We start from the raw sequence: 13,171 nt of genomic DNA, 5'->3' as shown, positions 1-13,171 counted from the left end.
CAGAGAGTTCAGCACCTACAGTTACGATCTGTCTTTAATTTTGCCCTTTTTTAAAACCATAAATTTGGATTAGCACAGCTAACACAGCTAGCACAGCTAACACAGCTAGCACAGCTAACGCAGCTAGCACAGCTAACACAGCTAACACAGCTAGCACAGCTAACACAGCTAACACAGCTAGCACAGCTAACACAGCTAGCACAGCCAACACAATCAAAGGAAGCCAAATGCTCACTGGCTTCCCTTGCCTTCAACGCTACGGGCAGCAACAATGTTATACTCTTTATGACCAGACAGCATCAGACAGGACTGAGACAGACTGTTTCACTGTCCAGACAGCATCAGACAGGACTGAGACAGACTGTTTCACTGACCGGACAGCATCAGACAGGACTGAGACAGACTGTTTCACTGACCGGACAGCATCAGACAGGACTGAGACAGACTGTTTCACTGACCAGACAGGACTGAGACAAACTGTTTCACTTATCAGACAGGACTGAGACAGACTATTTCACTGACCAGACAGCATCAGACAGGACTGAGACTACCCCAAATACAACGTGTGTGAAGCAAGAGCTTCCTGTGACAACCGGAAGTTGTTAAAAACAGCCTAGAGCTATTGTCATATGGCCACCTGCAGATAGTGAAAATTACTCAACTCAACCATGTGTCATTCAGTCAATTATTAAGGTAGAGACTTCTTATTCAGGATTCTGTTTATGTCTACCCCAAAGACAACGTGTGTTGAGTAAGAACTTTCTGTGACAACCGGAAGTGGTTAAAAACAGCCTAGAGCTTTTGTCATATTTCAACATGACGGAGAGTAAAGTCAGTCAGGAGTCCCTGACCTTGTCTTCTCTCAAGAAGATGTCTGGTAGGCCCATTTAAATACCTTTTTTTGGACATTTCAAGATAGCAGATGTTTGAGTTGGGTCTATTAACACAGCTGTGAGTTGTTATTTTTTTCATTTTTTCATTTTTGACAAAATGAGCAGTCCTGGAAGTGACAGATTTTGACTCATATTGAGTGATAAGACTGAGCAATTTAGAAAATCCCTTAGCCTTTCGACTAATTTTGGGTTAGTTGGACTAATTTTGGGTTAGTTCTCTCAAGAAGAACTAACCAATCTCAACATGACAGAAAGTAAGACAGGGAAACCAATCTCAACATGACAGAAAGTAAGACAGGAGAACCTATTTCAACATGACAGAGAGTCAGTCAGGAGTCCCTGACCTTATCTTCTCTCAAGAAGATGTCTGGTAGGCCCATTTAAATACCTTTTTTGGACATTTCAAGATAGCAGATGTTTGAGTTGGGTCTATTAACACAGCTGTGAGTTGTTAATTTTTTCATTTTTTCATTTTTGACAAAATGAGCACTCCTGGAAGTGACAGATTTTGACTCATATTGAGTGATAAGATTGAGCTATTTAAAAACACTTTTTCAACATTTCAAGATAGCAGTTAGTTCAGTTTGATCTTAATAAAGACAGCTGTATCATTTTTTTATTCATTTTGACATATTGTTTGGGACCACTTTCTTTGCTATGTTTGAAGGCTGTCAGCTTCTTCTCAGGAGGAGAATCACTTAGCCTTTCAACTAATTTTCAAATGATAGGATGCCTATTTAAAAACACCTTTTCAACATTTCAAGATAGCAGTTAGTTCAGTTTGATCTTATTAAAGACAAATGAATCCACTGTGTCTGCCTTTCCACTGTGAAGACAGGTTCTACTGCCCCCTGCTGTCTGTTGATGGTACTACTACTAGACACAGCGGCAGAATAAATTAAACTAGACATTTGTTTTCATCTCAAAACCAGAGAGCAACCGCTGTCCGGTGAAGTCCACACAAAGCGTATTGCAGGTAACCAAACAGTTAGGTGACCTGCAGCACGGTCAAAGCAAAATATATGTTTCAGACGTTTTAGGGACGACAAAACGACTATTGCTTTAAAACGACACAGAGAGTTCAGCACCTACAGTTACGATCTGTCTTTAATTTTGCCCTTTTTTAAAACCATAAATTTGGATTAGCACAGCTAACACAGCTAGCACAGCTAACACAGCTAGCACAGCTAACGCAGCTAGCACAGCTAACACAGCTAACACAGCTAGCACAGCTAACACAGCTAACACAGCTAGCACAGCTAACACAGCTAGCACAGCCAACACAATCAAAGGAAGCCAAATGCTCACTGGCTTCCCTTGCCTTCAACGCTACGGGCAGCAACAATGTTATACTCTTTATGACCAGACAGCATCAGACAGGACTGAGACAGACTGTTTCACTGTCCAGACAGCATCAGACAGGACTGAGACAGACTGTTTCACTGACCGGACAGCATCAGACAGGACTGAGACAGACTGTTTCACTGACCGGACAGCATCAGACAGGACTGAGACAGACTGTTTCACTGACCAGACAGGACTGAGACAAACTGTTTCACTTATCAGACAGGACTGAGACAGACTATTTCACTGACCAGACAGCATCAGACAGGACTGAGACTACCCCAAATACAACGTGTGTGAAGCAAGAGCTTCCTGTGACAACCGGAAGTTGTTAAAAACAGCCTAGAGCTATTGTCATATGGCCACCTGCAGATAGTGAAAATTACTCAACTCAACCATGTGTCATTCAGTCAATTATTAAGGTAGAGACTTCTTATTCAGGATTCTGTTTATGTCTACCCCAAAGACAACGTGTGTTGAGTAAGAACTTTCTGTGACAACCGGAAGTGGTTAAAAACAGCCTAGAGCTTTTGTCATATTTCAACATGACGGAGAGTAAAGTCAGTCAGGAGTCCCTGACCTTGTCTTCTCTCAAGAAGATGTCTGGTAGGCCCATTTAAATACCTTTTTTTGGACATTTCAAGATAGCAGATGTTTGAGTTGGGTCTATTAACACAGCTGTGAGTTGTTATTTTTTTCATTTTTTCATTTTTGACAAAATGAGCAGTCCTGGAAGTGACAGATTTTGACTCATATTGAGTGATAAGACTGAGCAATTTAGAAAATCCCTTAGCCTTTCGACTAATTTTGGGTTAGTTGGACTAATTTTGGGTTAGTTCTCTCAAGAAGAACTAACCAATCTCAACATGACAGAAAGTAAGACAGGGAAACCAATCTCAACATGACAGAAAGTAAGACAGGAGAACCTATTTCAACATGACAGAGAGTCAGTCAGGAGTCCCTGACCTTATCTTCTCTCAAGAAGATGTCTGGTAGGCCCATTTAAATACCTTTTTTGGACATTTCAAGATAGCAGATGTTTGAGTTGGGTCTATTAACACAGCTGTGAGTTGTTAATTTTTTCATTTTTTCATTTTTGACAAAATGAGCACTCCTGGAAGTGACAGATTTTGACTCATATTGAGTGATAAGATTGAGCTATTTAAAAACACTTTTTCAACATTTCAAGATAGCAGTTAGTTCAGTTTGATCTTAATAAAGACAGCTGTATCATTTTTTTATTCATTTTGACATATTGTTTGGGACCACTTTCTTTGCTATGTTTGAAGGCTGTCAGCTTCTTCTCAGGAGGAGAATCACTTAGCCTTTCAACTAATTTTCAAATGATAGGATGCCTATTTAAAAACACCTTTTCAACATTTCAAGATAGCAGTTAGTTCAGTTTGATCTTATTAAAGACAAATGAATCCACTGTGTCTGCCTTTCCACTGTGAAGACAGGTTCTACTGCCCCCTGCTGTCTGTTGATGGTACTACTACTAGACACAGCGGCAGAATAAATTAAACTAGACATTTGTTTTCATCTCAAAACCAGAGAGCAACCGCTGTCCGGTGAAGTCCACACAAAGCGTATTGCATGTAACCAAACAGTTAGGTGACCTGCAGCATGGTCAAAGCAAAATATATGTTTGACGTTTTAGGGACGACAAAACGACTATTGCTTTAAAACGACACAGAGAGTTCAGCACCTACAGTTACGATCTGTCTTTAATTTTGCCCTTTTTTAAAACCATAAACTTGGATTAGCACAGCTAACACAGCTAGCACAGCTAACACAGCTAGCACAGCTAACACAGTTAGCACAGTTAGCACAGCTAACACAGCTAACACAGCTAACACCGCTAACACAGTTAGCACAGCTAACACAGCTAGCACAGCCAACACAATCAAAGGAAGCCAAATGCTCACTGGCTTCCCTTGCCTTCAACGCTACGGGCAGCAACAATGTTATACTCTTTATGACCAGACAGCATCAGACAGGACTGAGACAGACTGTTTCACTGTCCAGACAGCATCAGACAGGACTGAGACAGACTGTTTCACTGACCGGACAGCATCAGACAGGACTGAGACAGACTGTTTCACTGACCGGACAGCATCAGACAGGACTGAGACAGACTGTTTCACTGACCAGACAGGACTGAGACAAACTGTTTCACTTATCAGACAGGACTGAGACAGACTGTTTCACTGACCAGACAGCATCAGACAGGACTGAGACTACCCCAAATACAACGTGTGTGAAGCAAGAGCTTCCTGTGACAACCGGAAGTTGTTAAAAACAGCCTAGAGCTATTGTCATATGGCCACCTGCAGATAGTGAAAATTACTCAACTCAACCATGTGTCATTCAGTCAATTATTAAGGTAGAGACTTCTTATTCAGGATTCTGTTTATGTCTACCCCAAAGACAACGTGTGTTGAGTAAGAACTTTCTGTGACAACCGGAAGTGGTTAAAAACAGCCTAGAGCTTTTGTCATATTTCAACATGACGGAGAGTAAAGTCAGTCAGGAGTCCCTGACCTTGTCTTCTCTCAAGAAGATGTCTGGTAGGCCCATTTAAATACCTTTTTTTGGACATTTCAAGATAGCAGATGTTTGAGTTGGGTCTATTAACACAGCTGTGAGTTGTTATTTTTTTCATTTTTTCATTTTTGACAAAATGAGCAGTCCTGGAAGTGACAGATTTTGACTCATATTGAGTGATAAGACTGAGCAATTTAGAAAATCCCTTAGCCTTTCGACTAATTTTGGGTTAGTTGGACTAATTTTGGGTTAGTTCTCTCAAGAAGAACTAACCAATCTCAACATGACAGAAAGTAAGACAGGGAAACCAATCTCAACATGACAGAAAGTAAGACAGGAGAACCTATTTCAACATGACAGAGAGTCAGTCAGGAGTCCCTGACCTTATCTTCTCTCAAGAAGATGTCTGGTAGGCCCATTTAAATACCTTTTTTGGACATTTCAAGATAGCAGATGTTTGAGTTGGGTCTATTAACACAGCTGTGAGTTGTTAATTTTTTCATTTTTTCATTTTTGACAAAATGAGCACTCCTGGAAGTGACAGATTTTGACTCATATTGAGTGATAAGATTGAGCTATTTAAAAACACTTTTTCAACATTTCAAGATAGCAGTTAGTTCAGTTTGATCTTATTAAAGACAGCTGTATCATTTTTTTATTCATTTTGATATATTGTTTGGGACCACTTTCTTTGCTATGTTTGAAGGCTGTCAGCTTCTTCTCAGGAGGAGAATCACTTAGCCTTTCAACTAATTTTCAAATGATAGGATGCCTATTTAAAAACACCTTTTCAACATTTCAAGATAGCAGTTAGTTCAGTTTGATCTTATTAAAGACAAATGAATCCACTGTGTCTGCCTTTCCACTGTGAAGACAGGTTCTACTGCCCCCTGCTGTCTGTTGATGGTACTACTACTAGACACAGCGGCAGAATAAATTAAACTAGACATTTGTTTTCATCTCAAAACCAGAGAGCAACCGCTGTCCGGTGAAGTCCACACAAAGCGTATTGCAGGTAACCAAACAGTTAGGTGACCTGCAGCACGGTCAAAGCAAAATATATGTTTCAGACGTTTTAGGGACGACAAAACGACTATTGCTTTAAAACGACACAGAGAGTTCAGCACCTACAGTTACGATCTGTCTTTAATTTTGCCCTTTTTTAAAACCATAAATTTGGATTAGCACAGCTAACACAGCTAGCACAGCTAACACAGCTAGCACAGCTAACGCAGCTAGCACAGCTAACACAGCTAACACAGCTAGCACAGCTAACACAGCTAACACAGCTAGCACAGCTAGCACAGCCAACACAATCAAAGGAAGCCAAATGCTCACTGGCTTCCCTTGCCTTCAACGCTACGGGCAGCAACAATGTTATACTCTTTATGACCAGACAGCATCAGACAGGACTGAGACAGACTGTTTCACTGTCCAGACAGCATCAGACAGGACTGAGACAGACTGTTTCACTGACCGGACAGCATCAGACAGGACTGAGACAGACTGTTTCACTGACCGGACAGCATCAGACAGGACTGAGACAGACTGTTTCACTGACCAGACAGGACTGAGACAAACTGTTTCACTTATCAGACAGGACTGAGACAGACTATTTCACTGACCAGACAGCATCAGACAGGACTGAGACTACCCCAAATACAACGTGTGTGAAGCAAGAGCTTCCTGTGACAACCGGAAGTTGTTAAAAACAGCCTAGAGCTATTGTCATATGGCCACCTGCAGATAGTGAAAATTACTCAACTCAACCATGTGTCATTCAGTCAATTATTAAGGTAGAGACTTCTTATTCAGGATTCTGTTTATGTCTACCCCAAAGACAACGTGTGTTGAGTAAGAACTTTCTGTGACAACCGGAAGTGGTTAAAAACAGCCTAGAGCTTTTGTCATATTTCAACATGACGGAGAGTAAAGTCAGTCAGGAGTCCCTGACCTTGTCTTCTCTCAAGAAGATGTCTGGTAGGCCCATTTAAATACCTTTTTTTGGACATTTCAAGATAGCAGATGTTTGAGTTGGGTCTATTAACACAGCTGTGAGTTGTTATTTTTTTCATTTTTTCATTTTTGACAAAATGAGCAGTCCTGGAAGTGACAGATTTTGACTCATATTGAGTGATAAGACTGAGCAATTTAGAAAATCCCTTAGCCTTTCGACTAATTTTGGGTTAGTTGGACTAATTTTGGGTTAGTTCTCTCAAGAAGAACTAACCAATCTCAACATGACAGAAAGTAAGACAGGGAAACCAATCTCAACATGACAGAAAGTAAGACAGGAGAACCTATTTCAACATGACAGAGAGTCAGTCAGGAGTCCCTGACCTTATCTTCTCTCAAGAAGATGTCTGGTAGGCCCATTTAAATACCTTTTTTGGACATTTCAAGATAGCAGATGTTTGAGTTGGGTCTATTAACACAGCTGTGAGTTGTTAATTTTTTCATTTTTTCATTTTTGACAAAATGAGCACTCCTGGAAGTGACAGATTTTGACTCATATTGAGTGATAAGATTGAGCTATTTAAAAACACTTTTTCAACATTTCAAGATAGCAGTTAGTTCAGTTTGATCTTATTAAAGACAGCTGTATCATTTTTTTATTCATTTTGACATATTGTTTGGGACCACTTTCTTTGCTATGTTTGAAGGCTGTCAGCTTCTTCTCAGGAGGAGAATCACTTAGCCTTTCAACTAATTTTCAAATGATAGGATGCCTATTTAAAAACACCTTTTCAACATTTCAAGATAGCAGTTAGTTCAGTTTGATCTTATTAAAGACAAATGAATCCACTGTGTCTGCCTTTCCACTGTGAAGACAGGTTCTACTGCCCCCTGCTGTCTGTTGATGGTACTACTACTAGACACAGCGGCAGAATAAATTAAACTAGACATTTGTTTTCATCTCAAAACCAGAGAGCAACCGCTGTCCGGTGAAGTCCACACAAAGCGTATTGCAGGTAACCAAACAGTTAGGTGACCTGCAGCACGGTCAAAGCAAAATATATGTTTCAGACGTTTTAGGGACGACAAAACGACTATTGCTTTAAAACGACACAGAGAGTTCAGCACCTACAGTTACGATCTGTCTTTAATTTTGCCCTTTTTTAAAACCATAAATTTGGATTAGCACAGCTAACACAGCTAGCACAGCTAACACAGCTAGCACAGCTAGCACAGCTAACGCAGCTAGCACAGCTAACACAGCTAACACAGCTAGCACAGCTAACACAGCTAACACAGCTAGCACAGCAAACACAGCTAGCACAGCCAACACAATCAAAGGAAGCCAAATGCTCACTGGCTTCCCTTGCCTTCAACGCTACGGGCAGCAACAATGTTATACTCTTTATGACCAGACAGCATCAGACAGGACTGAGACAGACTGTTTCACTGTCCAGACAGCATCAGACAGGACTGAGACAGACTGTTTCACTGACCAGACAGGACTGAGACAAACTGTTTCACTTATCAGACAGGACTGAGACAGACTATTTCACTGACCAGACAGCATCAGACAGGACTGAGACTACCCCAAAGACAACGTGTGTGAAGCAAGAGCTTCCTGTGACAACCGGAAGTTGTTAAAAACAGCCTAGAGCTATTGTCATATGGCCACCTGCAGATAGTGAAAATTACGCAACTCAACCATGTGTCATTCAGTCAATTATTAAGGTAGAGACTTCTTATTCAGGATTCTGTTTATGTCTACCCCAAAGACAACGTGTGTTGAGTAAGAACTTTCTGTGACAACCGGAAGTGGTTAAAAACAGCCTAGAGCTTTTGTCATATTTCAACATGAAGGAGAGTAAAGTCAGTCAGGAGTCCCTGACCTTGTCTTCTCTCAAGAAGATGTCTGGTAGGCCCATTTAAATACCTTTTTTGGACATTTCAAGATAGCAGATGTTTGAGTTGGGTCTATTAACACAGCTGTGAGTTGTTATTTTTTTCATTTTTTCATTTTTGACAAAATGAGCAGTCCTGGAAGTGACAGATTTTGACTCATATTGAGTGATAAGACTGAGCTATTTAGAAAATCCCTTAGCCTTTCGACTAATTTTGGGTTAGTTGGACTAATTTTGGGTTAGTTCTCTCAAGAAGAACTAGCCAATCTCAACATGACAGAAAGTAAGACAGGAGAACCTATTTCAACATGACAGAGAGTCAGTCAGGTGTCCCTGACCTTATCTTCTCTCAAGAAGATGTCTGGTAGGCCCATTTAAATACCTTTTTTGGACATTTCAAGATAGCAGATGTTTGAGTTGGGTCTATTAACACAGCTGTGTGTTGTTAATTTTTTCATTTTTTCATTTTTGACAAAATGAGCAGTCCTGGAAGTGACAGATTTTGACTCATATTGAGTGATAAGATTGAGCTATTTAAAAACACTTTTTCAACATTTCAAGATAGCAGTTAGTTCAGTTTGATCTTATTAAAGACAGCTGTATATTCTTTTTTTTGACCCAAAAATATTCTATGTTCACGCCCACTTTTTTTGCACTATGTTTGAAGGCTGTCAACTTCTTGTCAGGAGGAGAATCACTTAGCCTTTCAACTTATTTTCAAATGATAGGATGCCTATTTAAAAACACTTTTTCAACATTTCAAGATAGCAGTTAGTTCAGTTTGATCTTATTAAAGACAGCTGTATCATTTTTTTATTCATTTTGACATATTGTTTGGGACCACTTTCTTTGCTATGTTTGAAGGCTGTCAGCTTCTTCTCAGGAGGAGAATCACTTAGCCTTTCAACTAATTTTCAAATGATAGGATGCCTATTAAAAAACACCTTTTCAACATTTCAAGATAGCAGTTAGTTCAGTTTGATCTTATTAAAGACAAATGAATCCACTGTGTCTGCCTTTCCACTGTGAAGACAGGTTCTACTGCCCCCTGCAGTCTGTTGATGGTACTACTACTAGACACAGCGGCAGAATAAATTAAACTAGACATTTGTTTTCATCTCAAAACCAGAGAGCAACCGCTGTCCGGTGAAGTCCACACAAAGCGTATTGCATGTAACCAAACAGTTAGGTGACCTGCAGCACGGTCAAAGCAAAATATATTTCAGACGTTTTAGGGACGACAAAACGACTATTGCTTTAAAACGACACACAGAGTTCAGCACCTACAGTTACGATCTGTCTTTAATTTTGCCCTTTTTTAAAACCATAAATTTGGATTAGCACAGCTAACACAGCTAGCACAGCTAACACAGCTAGCACAGCTAGCACAGCTAACGCAGCTAGCACAGCTAACACAGCTAGCACAGCTGACACAGCTAACACAGATAGCACAGCCAACACAATCAAAGGAAGCCAAATGCTCACTGGCTTCCCTTGCCTTCAACGCTACGGGCAGCAACAATGTTATACTCTTTATGACCAGACAGCATCAGACAGGACTGAGACAGACTGTTTCACTGACCAGACAGGACTGAGACAAACTGTTTCACTTATCAGACAGGACTGAGACAGACTATTTCACTGACCAGACAGCATCAGACAGGACTGAGACTACCCCAAAGACAACGTGTGTGAAGCAAGTTTGAGGGATCCCTCGTGCACCATTTACCCAGGTCATCAGGAGCCAGGTAATTTACCCAGGTCGTCAGTCACCAAGTGAAGATTCACATCCCCATCGCCAAATGTGGTGGTTCATTTCTTTAACCTGTCTGGGAATGTGGGACGCTTGCGTCCCACCCTAGTCAACAGCCAGTGGAATCGCATTGCGCGAAATACAAATATATGCTATAACTTCAATTTCTCAAACATATGACTATTTTACACCATTTTATAGATACACCTCTCCTGAATCGAACCACGTTGTCCGATTTCAAAAAGGCTTTACAGCAAAAGCAAAACATTAGATTATGTTAGGAGAGTACCCTGCCAAAAAAAAATCAGACTGCCATTTTCAAAGCAACTAGCATGCATCACAAATACCCAAAACACAGCTAAATGCAGCACTAACCTTTGACAATCTTCATCAGATGACACTCCTAGAACATCATGTTACACAATACATGCATTTATTGTTCGATAAAGTTCATATTTATATATAAAAACAGCATTTTACATCGGCGCGTGACGTTCAGAAAATATTTTCCCTCAAATGCTTCCGGTGAATGAGAGCTACAATTTACAAAATTACTATTCGAAAACATTGTTAAAATGTAATATTGTCATTCAAAGAATTATAGATTAACATCTCCTGAATGCAACCGTATTGCCAGATTTAAAAATAATTTTACTGGGAAATCACACTTTGCAATAAACGACGTGGTATGCTCAGAAAAATAGGCTAGGCGATACATGTTAGCGCCATCTTGGAGCCATCTAAAATCAAATATACTATTGTAAATATTCCCTTACCTTTGATTATCTTCATCAGAAGGCACTTCCAGGAATTCCAGGTCCACAACAAATGTAGTTTTGTTTGAAAAAGTTAATTTATATCCCAATAGTTCCTTCTTCTTAGCGCGTTCCGAAGGCTACTCATAATGTACTGAAGCGCGCGGGACTTGTCGTCATGAATGTGCAAAAAATATATATTTACGTTCGTTCAAACATGTCAAACATTGTATAACAGAAATCTTTAGGTCCTTTTTCAACCAGAGCTTCAATAATATTCAAGGCGGACGATTGCATTGTCTTACTAAACGTTTCGGAACAAAAGGGTTCCCATGGGCGCCCGCGTCATAGTAGTAATGAACCTCCCCCTGTGACCAACTTCCCAAGCCTCTCTTTGGGTCAGTTTCTACCATAGAAGACTCAAACCACTTTGTAAAGACTGTTGACATCTAGTGGAAGCCTTAGGAAGTGCTAAATGATTAATAAGTCCCTGTGTGTTTCAATGGCAAAGGCTTGAAAGTGATTCCACACATCAGATTTCCACTTCCTGTTCCACACCATTCAAACAGTTTTAGAAACTTTAGTGTTTTCTATCCAAATCGACTAATTATATGCATATTCTAGTTACTGTGCAGGAGTATTAACCAGATTAAATCGGGTACGTTTTTTATCCGGCCGTGCAAATACTGCCCCCTATCCCCAACAGGTTTTAATATCAATTGAGGAGACAAACTTATCACACAAGTCAGAGTTATTCTTAAACTAAATCTTTATTCACTTATAAGGGAGCAGGGCAATACAACGTACACATATAAAGTGAATCAATTGAGTGCCCTACGATAATGATGGCTGGTGGACCCAGGGGACAAAAGTACAAAGGTCTTTTATAGCCCTTTCAACCTACATAACGAACAGATGTATAGAACGGGTCACAAGGTTAAGATTTGTATGAAAGATACTTATAATTCTCAGCAGACAGTATCTGCTATAAAAACAGTACTCTTTGTGTAGAGACCAGGGTCTGGCCCTGGGGTCATCTCTCCCTGGTACCATATAGAACAGAAACATTAACTCATGCTCTGGAATGCGGTCTCTTTAGGTTTTATCACCCAAAAGACATTGTAAATCTCCTGTCAGTGTTTTCTCCCAGAGGCCCATCCTCAGTAGAACACACAGACACAATAGTTCTAAGAACCCTCTATTCTGTTGCATAAAACAACCATTTGATGTAATGAAAGTATTATAACATAATCTTGCAATTTTACTCTGTGTCCACTGAAAGTTGACTAGTAACAACAACTGGGACCTAAAAGACACCCACCATGAGACCCACTAAATCTGCCCAAGAAGAGGCAAACAAAAGAAAAACCCACACCAAACTTAAAGACAGGAAGCAAACCAAAAAGGTGGAGCAACTAAAAGGTGTTGACTCTCCACATGTATCAAGACAACTGGAGCACTGGGCCAGACACTCTTAAATAGAATCTGGACCAGCTCAGGTGAAACACCTTCCCACTAACGAGATGGACAAGCCAGCACAGGTGTAACACATACTGACTAACGAGGTGACACCAATCAGTGCGTCCTACGTGCTAACGAGCTAGACGTGCTAACGAGCTAGACGTGCAAAAATCCAAACCTCAAAACATAAATGGAAAAATCAAAGACTGTAACACCGTAAGAGAATGCTTACCACCAACAGAAAATAACTTCTATTTCACATTATAATCAACTACAATGCTTCACCTTCACCAATATAAACATGGTGTCTACTGGCTGTCAACAATTAAAAACAAGAAAAAAACGTATTTTTTCCCCACTAGCTTCTAGAACTCTCGTCCCCTTGGAACGAGCCCGAACAAAACTCATCTTTAATACGGAAAAACGTGCAGTCACAATAAGATCCATGGCAACTCACTGGCTAAACGCAAAACACAAATCTTTTTGACTGTCCAACCTTGAGACAATCAGAAACTAAATTGTCCTCACCATGGACACAAGCACCAAAAAACGCAGTTGTTT

This window comes from Salmo trutta, unplaced genomic scaffold (genome assembly GCF_901001165.1).
Source record: "Salmo trutta unplaced genomic scaffold, fSalTru1.1, whole genome shotgun sequence".
NCBI classification, from domain to species: Eukaryota; Metazoa; Chordata; class Actinopteri; order Salmoniformes; family Salmonidae; genus Salmo; species Salmo trutta.
This window is presented reverse-complemented; position numbering follows the sequence as displayed.